This window comes from Danio rerio, chromosome 13 (assembly GCF_049306965.1).
Source record: "Danio rerio strain Tuebingen ecotype United States chromosome 13, GRCz12tu, whole genome shotgun sequence".
Classification (NCBI taxonomy): Eukaryota; Metazoa; Chordata; class Actinopteri; order Cypriniformes; family Danionidae; genus Danio; species Danio rerio.
In genome coordinates this window covers 43,502,629-43,525,170 of record NC_133188.1, presented here as the reverse complement: position 1 = coordinate 43,525,170, position 22,542 = coordinate 43,502,629, and the positions used below count along the sequence as shown (strand labels likewise).

At 35.6% G+C, this 22,542-nt stretch overlaps 1 protein-coding gene and 1 long non-coding RNA gene across 5 annotated transcripts in view; one reads left to right on the top strand and one right to left on the bottom strand.

Moving 5' to 3' along the window:
• Positions 1 to 22,542, top strand: part of crtac1b (cartilage acidic protein 1b) — a 200,994-nt gene that overhangs the window by 143,600 nt on the left and 34,852 nt on the right. Inside the window, exon 17 of one of the 4 annotated variants that reach the window (XR_012388867.1) lies at positions 17 to 2,098. The exons of the other annotated variants lie outside the window; for them this stretch is intronic. The gene's annotated coding sequence lies outside the window, so the exon portion shown is untranslated. Of the gene's footprint in view, positions 1 to 16; positions 2,099 to 22,542 lie in introns of those variants that run through there. 4 annotated transcript variants of the gene reach the window in all.
• LOC141377049 (uncharacterized) lies at positions 9,239 to 16,310 on the bottom strand. Its single transcript, XR_012388875.1, has 3 exons — positions 15,473 to 16,310; positions 11,457 to 14,787; positions 9,239 to 10,532 (listed from the first exon to the last, which is right to left on the bottom strand). It is a non-coding gene; the product is annotated as an uncharacterized lncRNA (long non-coding RNA).

The following is a 22,542-nucleotide window of genomic DNA, read 5'->3' as shown; positions in this document are numbered from 1 at the left end:
TTTGTTTTTCATCTAGGCCAAAAAATGTCTTGTGCAGATGCCACCATCCCTTGGCACAGAAACGTCTGTCTCACAGGAAGGAACAGGAAGAAGAAAAAAAAGAGTGTTTGATCCTGGTTATAAATAAAACATTAAAATGATGGTTTACGGGATCTTTTTATAGAGGTGTTAAAAATAAAGTGTGTAATCTCACTGTGCCTTGTTACTAACGTTGCAGAAAGGGAGCTATAAATAGAACTCCCTAAATAGATGCACACAGGCACCTTCCATGAGAGATTTCTATAGCGGACAAACTGTACTATGCAGTATAAAATGTGCCCAGAAGACGTCTTAATGCATTGGATGAATATTAAACTAGGAGAACATAAGAGGAACTTTAAATGACTGTCTGTCCATCCATCCGTCTATTATATATCCTTTCATTCGTCAATCCATACATTAATCCTGTCAATTTTTCTGTCCATCCATCCATTAATCTATCTATATTTATTTATTTCTGTTCATCCATCCATACTTCTGTTTTTCATCTGTTCATCCATCCATCCATCCATCCATCCATCCATCCATCCATCCATCCATCTATTAATCTATCCACCTTTACTTCTGTCTGTTCATCCATCCATCCATCCAGTAATCTATCCACCTTTACCTCTGTCTGTTCATCCATCCATCCATCCATCTATCCATCCATCCATCCATCCATCCATCCATCCATCCATCCATCCATCCATCCATCCATCCATCCATCCATCCGTCCATCCATTCATCCATCCATCCATCTGTCCATTCATCCATAAATACATTATTACATCCACCCACCATCCATCTATTATATATCATTTCATTCACCAATCCATCCATTAATCCTGTGAATTTTTCTGTCCATCCATCCATCCATCCATCCATCCATCCATCCATCCATCCATCCATCCATCCATCCATCCATCCATCCATCCATGTTCATACATCTGTGCATCCATCTGTTTGTCCCTCTGTCTACAGTATGTCTGTCTATCCTACTATCTAATATGAATCCCAGATTTCCACTGTGAACTCAAACTTCTGGATCTCACTGTATACTTCCTTGGAAGATGTGCTTAAGGATGACGAGTAACACCACCGTCACCAAGGAAACAGAACAAAAACAGATTCTTCTTCTTTTATATTAATCTGACCACCTGGAATGATCTTTGGATCGCACTGCAGTCTCAGTAGGATCCACAGGCACATTCAGATGGAGAAACGTGTGAGAGAAACATATTGCAACACTTCACAGGCTGTGGGACTATTGATTTTGGTGTGTGAAGAGCATTCCTAAGGTTGTTTCCATTCTCTTGGCATATTGTTTATGAAATCTGGCATTTCTTTTGGTAATATTAGACCGGTGTTGACATGTTCGGCTAGTGTTACTGTCTTGTAGTCAGTGGGACATTACATACAATGAAATTATTTCCTTACAATTTCTTGGTTTCAGTATTATGAGGCCTGAATGTTGCAGTTCTTAAAAAAGACAACAAAAATTATTTTCAAATCAAAAGAAGAACACTAATGAACCAGTTGTTGATGCCAGTTGTTATTGTAACTGAGTTTTATTTTCATATGAAGTGAACCGTGAGCATCTGTTATTTGGTAACAACAGCAGTTTTGTTATTTTCCAGACTGGAAAAACAAAACTGTAGACAACATGAAAGTGTGTGGCCAATCAGATGAAGCTGTCCAGCACATGTAGCTGTTTGGTCTTAGAAAAACCTCAGCAAAACCTCAAAATCGCCTTACCACTTTGCAAACAAATGCGTTGTCAGATTTCTCATATCCTTCCAGGCGATGCTTTCTGATTTTAATTTATTTGAGGGTTTTCTGTGTAAAATAGACAAAAAGTCTATTTAAATATTATTCATGTGTTTGTGTGTGTATGTGTATGCAATGCTTTTTGCAACCACAAATATTCCTGGCAAATCGGTTAACTTAAAAACAGGAGGAAATGGCTAATGTGATCAAAATCATGTTCTGTAACAAAAACCCAGGAAATGAGGGTTCTGAAAATGCAAAAATAAAGTATTGATGTGAAATTGTGTAACAAATACATATTTTATCACCGTTTTAAGACACAGAGGTCAAGTTAACTTTGTCACTGTTTCACCCCAGTAAACGTGTAAGGCATGTGGTATTGCTTCATGAAAGCATTTGACAATAAAATACTCACCATATCACATTTCTCTGGTTGTTAGTAGGCTTCAGAGGAATCAAATGATTAAATGTTTCTTCTTAATTCCAATGACAACATTACAGAACAGTAAAACAACACACTCTTGAAAGGAATGTGGAATGTGATTAAAGTCTTTATTTGATGGATTGTGATTTGATTACTCAAAGTCATGTCTGGCAGAAAACACTATTGCTGAAGTATCTGCATAAGATGAAGAGGAGACGTTTGGACGTTTGGCAGGATAAAACAAAAGAGATAAATGGAGCAGTAGAAAGATATTAGATGAGATATTGGACTTTTTTTTATTGCCTGTCATTGTGTCAATGCAGCTGCTGTAATCACAGACTCCAGCTTGTGGATTTCACATTCTACTATATTCCTGCCGCTTCATTTAAAAATCTAAGAAAAAGGAAAATGAGATTTAAGGAGTACCATAAAAAAACATCTTATATGCGGACATGAGTATTAAAGGCATACTTTACTGGTTCCAAACCTGCTAGACTCTACTTTCTGTACTAGTAGGTCTTGACATCCATAGATTTTTGTTTAACATTGATGTCAGTGGTTCTCAGTTTACATCATTCAATGTATCTTCTTTTGAAAAAGAATCTCCCGAAGGTTTGGAACCACTTGAGGGTGAGCAAATTTTCTTTTCTTTTTTTGTCTGAAATAATAATTCAGGAATTTTTTTCATGCTTTATTGAATGTTGGGTTCACATGACTACTTGAATATTGCACCCTTTACACAATATTAGCCACATACACTCTACTACTAATTTGGGTAGCTAGTTCACCCTTAGTAACCAAAAACCAACACAGTCTTATTGGGAAAATGTGCCCCGGTGTACATTTTTGAGAACTGAGAAAAATGTGCTCACGGGTACATATGTCTGCATTTTAAAAATGCATAAAACCAACACAATATCACAGCAATTCGTAACTTTTTAATTTAGACGCTAATTTGTATGAATTCGTACGATCTAATTTGTACAATTTACTATGATTTGCTCATCCCCAATGACGGTTGGATTAAGGGGTGGGGTTAGGTGCCACGCCTCCTTTTTTAAAATCGTACTATTTTGTATGACTGAATTTGTATTAATTCGTACTTATTAGCCACTAAACTGACAAAACGTAAAATACTAATGTTTTCTCGTGAGATCAGGCCGCTAAAACAAATGATACGGGGCGGAACAGCTGACTGCTTGCCTCTTTATGGATGGCTTTTCTGGCATGACTGGTTTGCTTGGTAATGGCGCCAGGCAGGGGAGTTGGAGCGGAGTGGACCTCTTATTGTTTTTTTTTTTATTCTTGCATAACATTTTTTGTGCTTTTGAGGTGAGATATCAATGGGTTAGGGAGGGCTGGGTGATAAAATTGGTATCGCTATACAGTTGAAGTCAGAATTAATAGTCCCCCTTAGATTTTTTTGTTTTTTTAAATACTTCCCAAATGATGTTTAACAGAGGAAGAAAATTTTCATAACATGTCTGATCATTTTTTTTTCTTCTGGAGATAGTCTTATTAGTTTTATTTCGGCTAGAATAAAAGCAGTTTTTAATTTTTAATATCCATTTTAAGGTCGAAATTATTAACCTCTATAAGCTAGATTTTTTTTATGCGATATGCAATAACTTGCCTTATTACCCTAACCTGCCTAGTTAATCTAATTAACCTAGTCAAGCCTTTAAGCTGTATAGAAGTGTCTTGAAAAATATTTATATATTTTTATATTATAAAAATATTATATTATATTTATAAAAATAGTTATATTCATAACTATTATTTACTGTCATCATGGCAAAGACAAAATAAAATATTAGAAATGAGTTATTAAAAGTATCATGTTTAAAAATGTGTTGAAAAAAATCTCTCCGTTAAACAGAAATTGGGAAAAAAAATAGAGGGCAAATAATTCAGGGGGGCTAATAATTCTGACTTTAACTGTATATTGCCCGAAAATCATTGTCAATATCGATAAAAAAAGATTCAGTATGTAGTTTCGGTATGAAGCGCTCTAGTTTTATTAAAATATGGCTGCTGAGCACGAGACTTGGAAGCGGTGCAATAAGCTTAGGGTGTTATGGTAAAACCATATGGTGGCCAATGGTGGCACATGATGCATCTTTCAGGTACACCAAGTGAAGAAACATCTTAACTTTTTAGAATGCCACGAGGGCACTACGATTTAAGTAGAACTAACCAATCAACTTCACACTTTGTATATTTCAGTAATAACGTTAGACTAATTACCTCAGACAAACACAACACATCCAAACTCTGCAGTGTTTTTTTATTTTTCTCCATAATCTCATATCTAAGCTGCAGCAATGGTTTGTCCGTATGTCATCATATGAGAAAATGGTCGCCTGGTTATAAGAGACGCCAGGAAAGTGCAAGAGCTAAAAAGCACTTAAAACAATGTATTTTTCACTTCAGGTCAGAATAACAACACTCACGAAAATGAGTGTCATATAGCAGCAGTGAGGAGATTGTAAAAGGATGTAAGGATGTCACCACAGTGGCTTTTTGGTTTCTTTTCTTGTGGATCACAGCCACTAGCTCCCCATCGGAGAGTTTTTAGGATAGGGGTTAATATAGACATTGAATTTTACAATTTGTAATGTCGCAGTAAGTATTTAAATAATGATGGTTAGTTCCTTTACTTGAAAGCTCACAATTGATGATCAGAATTTGTGTTGTTTACAGAGCTTGAGGTGTACTGTATCTTTATTATTCACACCTTAAACTTTGCTTTGATTGTTCAGTGTTTACACTTTACCATTGCAAACACTTTGTAGCATTTTAAACATCAAGTTTAAGAGTGTCTTTAACACTTATGTTTATTTTTTACAAAAAGATCAGATATTCTGTTTAAATATTTTTCTTTCAGACTAATAAAAATATTTGCTTTAGTAATGTTGGTAAATTAAAAGAAAGAGGTTGAAAAATCCTAATATTTCTAAATGCATTGTTAAAAGACATTCAATAATTATCGATATCGAAGGATATGAAACATATCTTGATCGATATCAGATCATGAAAATATCAACATTGTGATCATTTTTTTTCAATATTGGCCAGCCCTAGTTTTGGTGGTACAGTATGGGTATATTTTAAAGGTGGGTTAAAATAGGCTGCTCAATTTAACATGAGCACACACGGTAAAAAACAGAAATCAAAATCCACAAACAAACACATTAAAGACTAAATGAAGCAAATGCGATTTGAAGTATCTATTTTGTTTTAGTATGTTGCTGTGACGATTAATTCTATTAGACGGTGCTGTGAAAAGGGGTGGGATTAACACAGTGAAAAGTGCATTTTGACTACATCTTAAATGAAATGGAATATTAAGTAAGGGACAAGGCTTAAATAGCTATGTCATGAATATCATGGCTGAAGCAATCAAACTGATGTCACAGCATCGCCACTCCAAACATGAAAGAAAATATTCAGACTTTGATTGAAGATTACCAAAATAAGGTAATCAAGGTTTCAGTGGAATAACTTGCACAGATCAATAGTGTAACCTAAAGAATAACAAAGTGCGCTATTAAAGTAAACATTTGATTTTAAGTGGGCTTAAAGCAGAGATTTGAAAACTGATAAACTGGAGATTATTTTAAGTTGTACAGGCAAACTCGCACCGAAAAGGCTTCCTTCCCTAAATGAATTGTTAAAAGATATTTAGTAATAATTGATATCGAATGATATGAAACATATCATGAGCAGTATCAAATCGTGAAAATATCTATATCGTGAATTTTTTATTATTTTTTTTGCTATATTGCCCAGCCCTAGTTTTGGTGGTACAGTATGGGTACATTTTAAAGGTGGGTTAAAAATAGGCTGCTCAATTTCAGCCTTGAGCAACAGATTTTTATCCAATTTTTATGTTTTATTTTTAAGGATTTATATTTTTATCAAATAAATAACTATGGTAAGAAGAAACAATAAAACTTTACAAACTATACTTTTGAATCTACTGTATGTATAGACACAGTTGCTCAGCAAAAAATCAGTGTTTTTATACTGCAATATTTAGAAATTCAGAGTTCTAACTTTAAAAAGAAGCACATATTCACAATCAAAGTGTTTATAATATGTAATATCAGAGTGCTCTATGCTGTGTATTGTACATAAAGAAGAAAGTAAACATATTTCAGAATTTACTACAAAATTGTCTGTACAACCCTGTAGAGCAGTTGTACCCTGTAAAATGGAAACCATTCAATTAGAACTCTAAAGATTTGAGGGATTTTGGCAGACGTGTCAAGCATAATGCACAGCAGCTGTAAACCTATCAAAATATGCATTTAACACTGACAAGCATCTTCACAAGGAAAAATAATTCATCATTACATCTGCTATAACTGAAAAAAAATCCCTAAATGAACTGTGAATTCTTTCTGCATAGAGGAGTGCCATCGTAAAACTAAGGGTCTTTCACAGGCCCCTGCGGCCCTTTAAAAAGTGAACTCAAACTATAAATGAACTCACATGCAGTTTTTCATATCTATCCAGCCTGAGGTTTAGATCAGTTTAGATCTCTATTCGTGTGCAGACATCACATCTGAAATGTCTTTTAGTGGAGGTATTGGAAGTCAGAATTATTATAAAATTAGTTTTAAATATTATTACAATTGGGCGACGCAGTGGCGCAGTAGGTAGTGCTGTCGCCTCACAGCAAGAAGGTTGCTGGGTGGCTGGTTTGAGCCTCGGCTCAGTTGGCGTTTCTGTGTGGAGTTTGCATGTGTTCCCTGCGTTTGCGTGGGTTTCCTCCGGGTGCTCTGGTTTCCCCCACAGTCCAAAGACATGCAGTACAGGTGAATTGGGTAGGCTAAATTGTCCGTAGTGTATGAGTGTGTGTGAATGAGTGTGTGTGGATTTTTCCCAGAGATGGGAATATATCGTTTCAGCATCAATATCGCAGTGTGCGCATCTACAGTAGTCACATCACAAGATATGAAATGAGGAGTCTGAATTATAGTTGACCAGGAGCTACAGAACACTTATTTGTAAAGTCATGGTGTTTACCACAATAGAGTGAAGGTTTATAATTTGCATGTGTTTTTTAACAGCAGTGACTGAGCATTTCAAGACAGTTTAGAACATTTAGGTTTAAAAAATGATGATGTTTTGAGGTGTAACAAAGTTTTTTTGTATTTAAATTGTTTACACATAATTTATTCGATTTATGCAAATAAAAAAAGTAAATCTAGAATAATTTTTTTAGAATTAGAATTTTTATCTTGATTCTAATCCAAATATCTTCATGTCCATGCTAAAACAAGATTAATGTACTTGCCTTATTGGCAGATAATTTAGTTTTTTTCAGGGTGGAAAAATCATTTTGACTCATATTTCTTATGAAAACAAAATATTTTTCTTGTTCTAAAAAATGTTCAACCCAGGCTCATTCTAATTAAGTACCCCTACAGCATATACAGTGCTTAATTTGAGAATTGCCACGTCCTGAAACAGATCGGGGTAACGGATCTGGCATGTTACCCGAGGATGGAGAGGTGTTGCGCATGAAAGTGGAGACCGGGGGGTTTGGCAATGTGTAGTGTTGGGGAGTCACGTAAGAAGCAATGAGGGGGATCTGTAAAATGAAGTGTCGGATATGATTTCAGAGGTTCCGGATCCGGCGTGTTCGAGCAAAAATTAAACCCTGCCTATATACATTTCTGAAGAGCGCCAAATACATCCCAGGGACTATGTTTAAAAAAAAAAAAAAAAAACATCAAATGGAGCTATTCAACCCATCTTGTAAAACCAGTACTACAAGCTGAAATAGCGCTCTAGGCAAACGACAGTCGTTTCCCCCTCACAGTGTTCATGCCGACCTATCGTGGATGAAAGTAAAGACCTGGCATTGGGGAGGGTGAGTTGGGGGGCAGACATGTGTTCACAGAGATCACATCACTTGAGAAATGTCTGAAAAAGAATATAAATTTATGGACAATAGTTTAGCCCTCAACTGTATATATACTGTGGGTATCACGGTGGAGCAGGGAGTAGCCCGATGGCCTCACAAAAAAAAGGTCGCTGGTTTGAGCCTATACATGCACTACATGAGCTATAGGTTGACTAAATTGACCGTAGTGTGTGTGTGTGTGAATGATTGTGTATGGATGTTTCCCAGTGGTGGGTTGTAGATGAAAGGGTATCTGCTGTGTAAAACATATGCTGGATAAGTTGGTGGTTCATTCCACTGTGGCGACCCAAGATTAATAAAGGGACTAAGCCAAAACGAAAATGAATGAATGAATATACTGTTACTAAGGATTCAGTATTAGAAACAAAAATAAAATACATGCTTCCGTAAGTAGAACTGAGCACACAATTATTGTAAATGTCACTACAAAAGCCAACACGTAAGCACACATGCTGTTTAGTGATTAAAATCATGCTAATAGCTGGAAGAACAACACTAATGTGGTGAAAGAAGTGCTGTTTTGATAAGTTTAGCTGTGCTAGGACGCTATTGTGTTTGCGGAGGGTTTTGGCAGGCCAAACTGCTTCTTGTCTGTTTCTGATTAATCCAAACCAATTACTTCAAATCTCAGACCACAATCTTCTATAGGATAGATGTTTTTAAAATAGTGCAGTTTTGTTGAGATGTGTTATATAATGAGGCATTAAAATCCATCTTTTATCCATTGCATAGAGAGTAGCATTATTCATTTAGATTAAAGCACATTTAGGGTACTTTTTATCCTCTTGTATCAGATATTCTACAGAACAATTCGGTTTGAGTATCAGGATGTTTTTTTTTATTTTTTTTTTTATTTTTTACAATAGGCAAAGCTTAGTTTTACATCAGGAAGCAACAATGTGTGGCCTAAAGTCTCTCCGTCTAGGGTGGGCATTTACACAATACTGTTTTTGCAAGAAAATGGAAAACCTTGATTCATTAATGCCATTCATTTACAGAACAGTAGTATTTTGGGGGCCTGAAAGCTCAAACATTTAAAGATTGTTTTCAAAGAAAAAGTTTTTGAAATGAAGTGCAAAAATGTGCTTATATCCAGTAAAGTACAGAGATGTGTTCAGTATAGGCATGATGTGAATACTTGACAACTAAAACAACAATGGTGGACTGCACACTGTAAAACAAAAATATGACAAACAACAAAGGTTTTAATGTTCATTCATTCATTTTCTTTTTGGCTCAGTCCCTTTATTAATCAGGAGTTGGCCTCAGTACAATGTACCGCCAACTTATCCAGCCTATGTTTTACACAGTGGTTGCTCTTCCAGCTGCAACCCATCACACTCATTCACACACATATGCTACAGTCAATTTAGCTTATCCAATTCACCTGTAGTGCATGTCTTTGAACTGTAGGGGAAACCAGAGCACCAGTAGGAAACCCACATGAACACAGGAAGAACATGCAAACTCCACACAGAAATGCCAACTGACCCTGTCGAGGCTCTAACCAGCGACCTTCTTGCTGTGAGGCGACAGCGCAACCCACAACCAGCAGGTTTTAATTTAATGTTAATTTAAGTAAATGAGGTCTCAACTACATTTTTAAAGTTATACAAAGTTTTAATTTAATATGTTTAGTCGGTTTGATTGATGTAAGGTGAAATGACTAGAAAACTAAAATAGTAAAATTAAGGCAGCAACCATTTTTTACAGTGATCATATATATGATTACGCATTGTATTTTTTTTTTTTTAAAGTAACATCATCAACTACTGGCCTGGTGTCCATAATTTGTTACATTTTTTTTTGTGAATTACTTTGTAATGGGAAAGATGTAAATGGGAATTACTTTGACATCATTTTTGTCTACAAGCTTTACTTAAAAAATGCAACAGAGACCACTTTCCTTTTCAGTACTTTGTTACTTAAAATCTCTATATCCAATCAGTAGATCGTTTTTTATCAGTAGATCGAAAGCTGTTTGCCCAGCACAAAGAAATACTGAATAAAACAGGTCTTTACCACTATATGAAGGAAAATGTTAGCATCAACTTCAGTTTTCAATAAAGTCATTAAGGTTTAGAGTGAGAGTATGAATACACATAGAGGTTTTTCCTTTGATTTTAGATTTAGAATCACCTACTGTACTGTACACAAAAATAGTTTCCAAGGTAGAGCTTTTTTGCAGCAGAGCAGAAGAAAAAACATTTTTGGTTCCTTAAGTAACATTGTGTAAAGTTATTTACTCTGCTGGTGACTTATAGGTCAAAAATGACCCAAGTATAATTTTAACAGCTAAAGAAAGTTTGGTGACTTTTCCAAAAATGAAAAAAATCTAATCATTTTGTATTTTCATGAAGGCTGTACACATTTTGGTCATACCTGTCAACATTGGGATGTGAAAATAAGGGATATGCCCACCATAATAAGGGTTACTAAATATGTTCATTTGGAGCTGTTTTATTGTAAATAAACAGTTAAATGGTCAGTAATATGTTTTACAATTATTATTAACAAAAGAAAAATAAATATATACATTAGCAGCAAATACATTAGAAAACAGTTCAGCTTAGTAAAAATAACAGCTATTATAATGAAATAGAACCAAGCTTTCATTAGCCGTTTATCCACTGTATAACACATTCTGATTAAAGAGCAATGAAAGAATCTCTTATTTATTAAGATTTTTTTTATTACGTTAAATAAGAGGTGTCACTTTAAAAATGCACACATCTAACATTATAATGAAAGCATTCGACTGCTTTCCAAACATTTTATGCTCATTTAAGACAAAATTAGTTTGGGAAAAAAAACCCACCAAGATCGACATCTTTATATTTTATTATTAATAATTATGTGTGTATGTCTGCTTAAACACGCACCCAAAGCCAGACTTTCTCTCCGCTTCAAATCGTGTGTACAGAATCCGTCTGGGAAACAGCGTCTGTTTATCACTATGGAGCGCGTCAGCTGACAGTCATGCATCATTATATGACTGTTTTGAGGATTGTATAGGATGGGCGACGGCACCTGTAATCAAAAAGAAATGGAATCGCGTCGTTTTTAATATTTATTTATAAGTGTTTTCATTCCTAAACAAAGCGAAAGCACAGAAGACTCACGTTTTAGAGCAAGTGTCGACTCCTGGTGGTTCGGCGGTATGGGTGGCTTATAGGGAGGCTCGGCTGTTCAGAGAAAGACTGAAAATACAGGAAAATACCTTTACGGGATGATAGTGGGATAGAACTGTAAAATACAGGAGAATCCCGGGAAAAACGGGAGGGTTGACAGGTATGATTTCGGTACAACGGTTGTCCTTTGGGTCAATTTTGACCATGCAGACTTCAACACCTCTCACCCCCACACGATACAAATCTTCTAATTTAACTTGTAAAAATACTGTATAGCTAAAAACTTTACACACTTCTGCAGGTACTTTAAGCATCAGAAAATGTACTCTTTACTTTAGTCAAATACGAGTGTTGCCTTCTGATTAAAAATTGAGGAAATACTCAACAGGGATGACGCAAATGAAGACATTCACAGAGATTGTGAGAAATATGAGGTTGTTTCTTCATACAAACTAGATTTGAGGATTGGAAGTAAATTGCTGTGCTTTATTTTTAGATTTAGTGAAGGTGGCTCGTTTTTGACCACAAGGACAAATGGTGTATACAGAATTCTACAACATAGGCTCATTCTGAAAATGTAGCTCTATATACATTTCTGGAAATTGCAAATGATGTAGCCAGTAGAATGTATGTCCACATTTTCGTCTTTAAAGCGAACGCTACTAGGTGGTATGACTCGTCGTAGTTTGTTGCGTACATTGGAGGGTTCAATGAAGAGTTCAGTGAAGAATGGTTCAATGGAAAAACAAAAGCCAAAACATAAAACAAACAAGTAAATAACCGGGTGAGAATGTGGTAAAATCTGAAAACGTGGTAAAAATCAGGCTGCCATGAGGGCTTATCTTGTTCTGGATTGCTTTTCAAAACACTGTTGATTGGGTTTAGGGAAGTAGGTGGGGGGGATCGAGGTAAGTCAGTCAGTTGACAGCAGCCTCTGGTGGATTTACGCGAGAACAACAGGCACGAATGGCACTCGTGAGTGAAATTTAGGATCTCAAAAAGTTTACACATCAAATTCTGACGGGTTCGCTTAAACCTTCAAAAAACGTAGCTCCTGGAACGTATTTGGTGCTCTCCAGAAATGTATATAGAGCTACGCAATCAGAATGAGCGCGAGTTGGAATTTTAGGACAAAACAAGAGCAATTTTCTTCATTGATTGACAAGACGTTATATGTGGGCAGCCAGCAGAGACTGTGAGTTAGCATTATTCAGTTATAGCAAACAAGTTTTTTGCCAAGAGTAAATCTGGAATTACTGAACTGGCTCATTTCAGGCACTTCAGAGTTCATTCCTTCTTCAGAAGACAATAAATTCATTTATCATGCACTTTGATCTTTGAAACATTGCAGAGCTTTTACATTAACAAACATCTGCATTACACACTACATGAAAGATAAATGATAAGACTTTAACAGAGAAGAACAGCTCGATTCGGTGCTCAGTTTATCTTTCATGTGTCTTAAAGGGATAGTTCATCCAAAAATAAAAACAATTCTGTCATCATTTACACCCTCTTTACTTGTTCCAAACCTTGTTGATGTTCTCTTCTATGAAACAAAAGAAGGTATTGTGAAGAAAGCTGGCAACCCTTGATTTCCATAGTAATTATTTTTCCTACTATGGATGTCTATACTAAGGGCGGCATAGTGGCTCAGTGGTTAGCACTGTCAGCTCACAGCAAAAGGTCACTGGTTCGAGTCCTGGCTGGGCCAGTTGGCATTTCTATGTGGAGTTTGGATGTTCTCTCCGTGTTCACGTGGGTTTCCTCCGCGTTCTCCGGTTAGTCCAAATATATTTGCTATAAGTGAACTGGATGAATTGGATAGATATGGGTGTTTTCCAGTACTGGGTTGTGGCTGGAAGGGCATCCGCAGCATAAAACAAATGCTGGAATATTTGGCGGTTCATTCCGCTGTGGCAACCTCTGATAAATAAGGGATTAAGCTGAAGGAAATGCATGGATGGTTTTCAGCTTTCTTCAAAATATCTTATTTTGTGTTCAACATATTAAAATTATCCTTTTTTGGGTGAACTCTCTATGGTGAGAGCTCAACTTGCTACAAAATCACATTCAAATAAGAAGACATCTCGTTTGACAGAACACATGTTGAAAATCCTCACAATGCAAACACAAATACAAAACACGCTTCAAATCCTCGAAATACATGTTCATTAAGAAACACACTACAAATCTTCACAACACATGCAAATAGCCAGGCCCACAGTAGAAATATTTCAAGGTGATGAACTGAAAAAAAGTGCCAGAGATGGCTGGGATTTGCTTATTGTGCAGTGACTATTGTTCAGTACATAAGTTGTACGTTACCCGAAAGAGACATTTTTTTTTTTTTTATATTAACAACCTAATTAAATACCTCCTTTGTCTTGCATATTAATAGCCTTAATAAACTGACGATTAATTGTGAAATGTTATATAAGTTTAACAGGATTCTGCAACTTTAGACTTGTTACTTCTTGTTTCTGTGGCAGAGTCATGGTCATGTCTTGTTTTGGTGTTTTTGTGTCTCTTGTCGTTGTTCTTCTCTTTGTAGATGGATTTGCCCATGCTCTCTTGTTCTTGTGTTTGTTGTTTTGTTCGCGGCATGGTGTTTTGTTCTCAGCGCTCTAGTCTAGTTGGTTACGGTTGGCGCTGGCATGTGAGTGCACGCCAGTTGTTTTATTTATCGTGTACTTGCAATGCAATCTCACGGCAATTTATAACTTTTTGATTAAGTGGCTAATTTGTATGAATTTGTATTATCTAATTCATACAATTTAGTACGATTTGCTCATCACCCAATGACGGTTGGGGTTAGGGGCGGGATTGGGTGCCACGCCTTACATTTTCGAACGCCTAAACTTGTACGAATTAGCCACTAAACTGACAAAACGTAAAATACTTATGTTTTCTCATGAGATCAGTCTAGTACTCGTGTCTTGCATTGTCTCTGTTGCCGTTAATGGGTTTTATTGTTGGCTGCATGTTCTAGTCCTGTTTTACGTGAGCACATGGCTTGTACCATGTGCTTCTAAGTCTAGTCCCTCCCTCCTTGTCAACTCATTATTAGTTAATCCTGTTCACCTGTTTGTTTGTTAGTTTTTGCTTCTTTATAGCTCCCTTTTTTCTGCTGTCCTGTGCCATTTTGTCATCATATATATCGTATTATCTTGCATTTTCCAGCCTTGCCAGTCAAGTTTGTTTTGCCTTTTAGTTATGTTTTCCCCCCTAGGGGTTGTTTTTGTTCCAACATAGACTTATTCTGAAAACATATCTCTATATTCATTTCTGGAGATCGCAAATTATGTAGTTAGAGCTATGTATGGCTCTCATCTTTAAAACAAATGCTACAGGGCGGTGTGATGCCGTTCCTTTTCTTGCTTACCAGCTGAACGCTTACCTCCATATGGATGGCTTTTCCGCAGTTACCAGTTTGTTCAATAGCTCGACATGTACATACTTGACTACAGGGTGCTAGTCTGTTGAAGAACAGTTCCAGAAAGCAGCTAAGACAAAAATAAAAGCCAACAAATAAAATAAACACGTAAATAACAGGGTGAGAATGTGGTAAAATCTGAAAGCGTGGTAAAAATCAGGCGAGGGCTTTTCTTTTTCTGGATTGCTTTTTTAAACACTGCAGATGGATTTAGGGAAGGGGTTGGCGGGTCAAACTGTGCTTTTTAAAATACTAATGGTTGGGTTTAGGGAAAAAGGAGGGTGGGTCAGTCGATTGGTCAGTCAGTTATTCAGTCAGTCGACAGCATCCTCTGGTGGATTATGTGAGAACAGCAGGTGCACTTGATCGAGACAAATTATATATTTTATTTACCTTAAAATTATTATATTATATTTAACTAAACATTTTGAAAATCAATTGGCAATGCAATACAACTACATTTTTTTTGTTTTAATCAAACTGTTCATGTGTTGTGAGAATTTGCTGAAAGTTTTCTATTTGTGTTTGCATTGTGAGGATTTGCAATGTGTGCTGTCAAATCTATGAAGATGTTTTCTTAATATGCTAGTGATTTGCATGTGTTTTGCACACGTTGCAGCATGTTAAGCTCTCGCGGTCATCATAACTATCCCTTAATGCATCTATTAGATTGATTCTAAGGTTTGGAGGGACAGACACCTCTGGTACAGACATCTGGCCAAACTTTCATAATTATGATCTGTAAATTGGCTCACCGTGATCCTCTTAAAGCCAGGGCACGCCAGGCTCCTTTAGATGGAGAAATCATTATTTCCTCAGGAGGTCAATGTGCCAGATGCAGTTCACAGTGTAAGCTCATTGAGAACAAAAATAAATAAATAAACTTTGAGTTAAACATTCATAAATCCGTCAAAGCTGGAGAATCTACACTGAAGCATCACTGCCAACATGGTGAACAGCACAAGTGTGTGTTTGTGCAGGATAATGAGAGGGTTTTAATGCAACAGAATCAAAGCTACTAATATGAATGTAATTTAAAAATGTGCTTGATGCTCATGTTTGCCAATGAGGTTTTTAATAAAACAGAATCAAAATGAATACTAAAATAAATGAAAATCAAAAGTGTTAGATGCCCATGCTGCACTTTCCCATGCAATGACAATGATAAGACACTACAGGCTAAACATATGTCAAAGATCCATCAAATTAAATTTTATTTTGATTAAAGTGTATGTTTATGCTTAACTTAAAGAAAAGACCATCATCCAACAGCTAAGACATTTTTAGTTTTGTTTTGTAAGAAGTTTCAAATAAATTGGGGGTTTCTTAACTTTATTTTGGATATATTATTCTTTTATTCAACATATTTTTCCATCTAAAAAATAAAAAAATATAAATGCATAGAAAAGAAATGGTCCTTGATTTGGAGGTAAAAAACATTGGTGTGTTGAAATATGTTGATCTACTTTTGCATTGATTTAACGACTTGCAGATAATTGAGGAATGAAACTTCATAATGATGGTATCCAAAATGTCAAGGTTTCCCAACAAGGACTTCACAATACAAACAGTTTGAAGTAGCTCCAAGAAACAGTAGCTGCGTCCCAAATTGCATACTTATGCACTATTCTACGCCATTTTGTAGTATAAATAGTGTAAGTAGTGTGTTCACACTGAAAACTCTAAAAATAATAAGTGCACTTTAATTACCCGGATGATGCACTCATTCAGTCGCTAAAATGAAGTGTGTAATGATGGACACTTCACGCACTCAACGGAGAGGATCCAAGATGGTGTCCTGCTAAGTCTACTTGTGTAGTGCTCTGCTGACAAACTCACCTTTAACAGCTAAACAAGAAATATCTTACTTTAAAGTTACCTCTCACGACTTTAAAAATGAAGTCAGCGGCAGATAAACGGAAAGGAGGAGAAACATCGCGTGCTTCACGTATCTCTAGCCTTATAGAAGGCCACAGCTATGCTGCTCACGGAGATAGCCCTTTACTTTCACCGCTACCTGGGAGCCCAGATAAACCGCCATCAAAGAAAGGTAGAGCTGATGACGATGATTCTGTAATCTCCACGCTTTCTCAACTAATAAATAACCGATCGGATGCCCTGGAAAAAATGGTTGGGGACAATGCGTTGAAAATAGAAGGGCTAAAAAAAACTGTTGACTTTATATGTGCCGAGCTCAACGACGTTAAGGGGAAGGTTGGCCTTATTGAAGCAAGAGTGAGCTCTGAGGAAAAAAAGATGGAGTTCTGTGAGACAAGGATTGCAGATTTGGAGCGTTACTCGCGTCGTTGGAATTTGCGACTGCACGGAATACCGGAAAAAGAAGGTGAAAACATCAGAGCTGAATCTATTCGCATATGTGTTGCCACTTTTCCAGAGGGAGGTCCGTCTCTACCGGATAAAATTGACACTGTTCATCGTATCGGGAAGAGGCCAATGAACACCACTAGGCCACGGGCGGTCATCATTCAGTTCTCTTCAAGGTTAATAAGAGATGGCGTGTGGAGAGCAGCGAAATCATCAGAGTTTCTTCGTGTGAACAGTCTTCGATTTTCCGAGGATCTTACGGCTTTCGACCGAGAAAGAAGGCTCTTACTTTGGCCTGCGGTGGAAAATGCTCGTAAGCAAGGAAGGAAAGCATACTTTGTGGGCCACCGAGCATTCATTGAAGGTTCAGAAATTAACCCTTCATGATCTGAACAAATAATCAAGAGAGGTTCACATAACTAATGTTGCACTAATCAGAACACTGAAGTTAGCTGTAAATGTTCTTATATAGTTATTTTGTCAGCTATTATTTGTGCGTTTTCATCCAGTAAGCTTTAGTAAGGAACTTTTTTTTTTCTTTCTCTTCATATTAAGAGTTTTTTTTGTTTGTTCGATTTTACTCTGTCTATTTCTGTAATTTCTCTCAACGCCAGGGGACTTCGAGACGTTACTAAGCGGAAAGCTTTGTTTACATTTGCAAAATCATTTAAGACGGACTTTGTTTTTTTTCAAGAATCACATTCAATTCCTAGTGATTATGCTTTTTGGAGAAATCAGTGGTGCAATGACATTTGGTTCGCTCACGGCTCAGAACATTCAGCTGGAGTCTTAATTTTGAAAAACAATTTTGTTGGAGACGTTTTACATCACTTTTGCGATAAGAAGGGTCATTTTCTGATGTTGGTAGTTTGTATAAATAATATTGTTGTAATTTTGGTTAATATATATGGCTATAATGTAACTCGTGATAATGACTTGTTGTTTGAAACTATAGAGGACAAGATTCTCTTGTGGCTTAATACATACCCTGATGCCTTAATTTTTATAGGGGGAGACTTTAACATGGTACCTGATAACCAAATGGATAGACTACCGCCTAAACGGTCCACCTCTGTAAACACTAAACTGAAAATTTTTATGGACAAATTTAATGTTATTGATATTTGGAGAGAAATATTTCCAAACACTAAGTCTTACACTTGGAGTAACAAAAGTTGTTCTAGACAGTCTCGTATTGACTACTGGCTTGTCTCTCAATGTGTCAAGAACTTTAAAGCTACTACTAGCATTCTTCCCTCCCCTCTAACTGATCATAAGGCTATTCTTCTTCAGTCCCCTCTCTCATCAGACAATATATTCTCAGGACCCAGGGCATCTTATTGGAAGCTTAATTCCTCATTGCTTACACATGATCAAGTAAAGATTAAAATTTCATTTTTAATTAAATATTACTGGCTCAAAGCGAAAAAAGACAATAAATATGGATTGAATTGGGAACTCCTTAAACATGAAATTGGCAAATGTGCTAGGAAATTTGGGACTCAACTAGCTAAACTTAAAAAGCAAGAGGAGGAATCTATTGTTTATAAAATAATATACCTTCATAACAAAGTTCAGGATGGCCTATCAGAAGCAGAATTTCAAGAACTTTCTGAATTGCAAACTAAGTTAGACTTAATATATAAATACAGAGCAGAAGGCTCTTTTATTCGCTCAAGAAGAAGATGGCTCGAGCAGGGAGAGCAAAGTACAGCTTATTTCTTTAGGATGGAAAAAAATAATTCTTGAAATCTAACTATTAATTCCTTGAATATTGATGGAACTGAGTCTTCTGACCCTAAACAAATTGCTACCTTTTGTGCAAATTTCTACACTAATCTTTATAAATCTAAATATTGTGATGATTCTGCACAGTTGTTTTTCCAATCGTTAAAGGGAACCAAAACTTTATCTATAAATGAGACGGACACCTGTGATAGACATATAACTGCTGCTGAAATAATAGAGTCTATTGAAGCCCTTAAAAATAATAAATCTCCGGGTACTGATGGGCTGACGGCTGAATTTTATAAAATGTTTGCTCAAGATTTAGCACCTTTTTTACTTAAAATGTTTTTAGAAAGCATTGAATCTGAAGCACTTCCTTCAACATTATCTCAAGGCTTACTTACTTTAATTCCCAAACCAAAGAAAGACATTCTTTTTATAGATAACTGGCGTCCAATTTGCCTCTTAAATTGTGACTACAAAATATTAGCATTATTATTGGCCAATAGGCTTAAAAGTGTGCTAGGAACAATAATAGATGAAACACAAACAGGTTTTATCCCAAAGAGACACATTTCTAATAATATCCGTCTCGTCTTAGATTTATTAGATTATGCAGAATTAGTTAAGGAGGAAAGCTTTATTCTTTTTTTAGATTTTTATAAAGCTATTGATTCTCTTGAGCACAATTTTATTTTACAATCATTGCGCAAGTTCAACTTTGGTGATTTTTTTTGTAAGTCCATCCGCACGTTATATAAAAATGCTACCTGCTCTATTAATCTCAAATCGGGTACGTCACCTAGATTTGAGGTTTTTAGGGGAGTTCGTCAGGGCTGTCCAGTCTCTCCCTACCTATTTGTAATAGCATCTCAACTTCTTACCTCTTATTTGCTGAGCAGTAGTCTACAAGGCATTAATTTAGCTGATAAACATTTTCTCATAAGCCAATTAGCAGATGATACCACTCTTTTTCTAAAGGATGAATCACAGATTCCTCATGCTATTAAATATATTAAAATGTTTTCAAAAGCTTCAGGCTTGACTCTAAATTTAGATAAATGTGAGCTGCTTGCTATAAAGTCCTGCTCGGCCTCTATTCTTTATAATATCCCTGTTAAATCTCAAGTATGCTACTTAGGTTTAACTATTTGCAAAGATGACAATATTAGAAGTAAATTAAATTTTGACCCAGTAATTGCCAAAACAAAAAAAAAATTTAATTCTTGGCTTCAAAGGGACTTGTCTTTAAGAGGGAGGGCACTCCTTGCCAAAGCTGAAGGTATTTCAAGAGTAACATATCCTGCTCTCTCACTATTTGTGAACAAGTTTTTCTGTGTTGAGGTTGATAGAATGCTTTTTGACTTTCTTTGGAAAAACAAAAGACACTATATCAAAAAATCTGTTATTATAAACAGTTATGATTATGGGGGTCTAAACTTTCTTGATTTCTCTTCTATGAATAATACTTTCAAGATAAATTGGTTGAGGCAATTTTTGAATGATCCTGATTCCCTTTGGAATGTAATTCCCAAGTATATTTTTTTCCAAAGTTGGTGGTCTCCCTTTTTTATTAGTATGTAATTATAATATCTCCAAACTTCCTATTAAATTATCCAATTTTCATAAGCAAGTATTATTAGCATGGCATTTAATATATAAACACAACTTTAGTCCTCATAGGTATTATATCTGGAATAACCATGATATTTGTTATAAAAATAAATCTATATTCTTTCCTAATTGGTTTAGGAACAATATTTGCTTGGTTTCTCAACTTTTTAATAATAATGGTCATTTACTCTCTTATTCTGAGTTCTTAAGTAAATACTGCATTCCTATAACCCCACGAGAGTTTGCCATCGTTATGGACGCAATTCCCAGTGGCGCTATTACCCTTTTAAAAAACTCTCTTCATTCTGTTCTCCCTGTTACCTCATTAATTAATGCATGTGAAACAGTGATTGGGAAAATTTGTTTCTCGCATAACCCTTCTCTCAGAAATAGAAAGATTCGGCATCTTTTTCAGAATGAAATAACTTCTATTCCACATGTCATATTTCACTGGAGTAATTTATTTTATGACATTCCTTGGAAGATTGTGTGGTCTTTACCCAACAAATTTCTAATTACAAATAAGGTTAAAGAGGTTTCCTTCAAATTGCTACATAGAGTTTATCCAGTGAATGTTTATATTAAAAAAATGCTTCCGGAAAAGGATCCCCTTTGTTCCTTTTGCAGAATTCTAGATGAATCTGTTGATCATCTTTTTTGGGAATGTACCCATATTAAGATTTTTTGGAAAGAATTCAGTTTATTTATACGTGTATCTCTTTTATATAATTTTTCTTTGTCATACAAGGATGTTTTATTTGGTTTTTATCATGTTGATAAAGTTAAAGATAAATATTTTCTAATAAATCTGTTTATTTTACTAGCAAAATTTTTTATACATAAATGCAAATTTTTGTCTGTAAAGCCCCTTTTTCTTATTTTTTGTAAAGATTTGAAATATTATTTAAATACAATCTCTACCTCCAGCAATGTTAAAGCTTTAAAATCCGTAACACTATGTGAATCTTACAATATTCTCTCTTTTTTATAATAGATGACTGTATTGTATGTGATCTTGTAAACATCACTGTGACCTTGCTTTAAATTTAAAGTGCTTTTTGTAATTTATATTCCCCCTGGCATATTCTTTAGTTTGTCATTTTGTTTTGTTCTGTTCTCTACCCTTGTTGTTAAAGGTTTTGTACCTTTTCTGTATATTTTTGTATTCTTGTTGAACGCTTTAATAAAAAAAAAAAAAAAAAAAAAAGACCGCACTGGTATAAAAAAAAAAAAAAAAAAAAAAAAAACTTCACGCACTCAACGAATGCTTACGTAGCGGAAGGGGCGGAGCTATCAGACGCACATGTTGAATAACTTTATTTATTTTTGATGGTGAAAGCAAAATTCTCCTACGAGAGTGATTTTAGCGCCTCCCGATGGTGAATGCAGCAATACTCACGGCAGGTATTATCTGATAATTCGGTCGTTTATTTCACTGATTTTGCAACCGTCAAACGTCATCAGGGAAACGGTTTGAATTTCCGCTTAGTAAAAACACATTAGTGTGCCATTTGGGACGCCACTACATACATATACTATCCTGTTGAGTGTGTAAGTGCATAAGTACATAGTGCATGAGTGCATAGTGTATAGTGTGCCATTTGGGATGCAGCTAGTGCTTCCCTCTACCACATCTGAATCTCTTCTTCATTCACCCACTCACCTATTATACATTCCTGGTGTCTGATCACATTATGATGAATAATTATACCTGAAGCCATTTGTTTTTTTATTTTATTTTAAATGGTTTGGTAACGCAACATTAACCAGAAGAAGAAATGATCGCAAATGATCAATCAGGCAAATAAGACAACTGGTCACAAACAACATTCTCTGCAGATTTTATTTGACTCCTTTATGGAAAAAAAAAAAACAGCAAATGCATATTTCGTATCTTTTGGCTGCTAAATAAATAAATAAATAAATAAATAAATAAATAAATAAATAAATAAACAGATAGCTAAAATTTCATTGGAACACCTCATGATTGACAGTACTATTGGTATTTTTATGCGTTCAAAAGTACCGTCTACAGGTCTCAGGTAGCCATAATAATAATAATAATATGAATGTCACTGTTGCATGTTTCTAAAATAAAACCTGCTCAAAATGTGAGGCTGAACACAGTGCATGAACGACAGCATCGTTCATTTCCTTT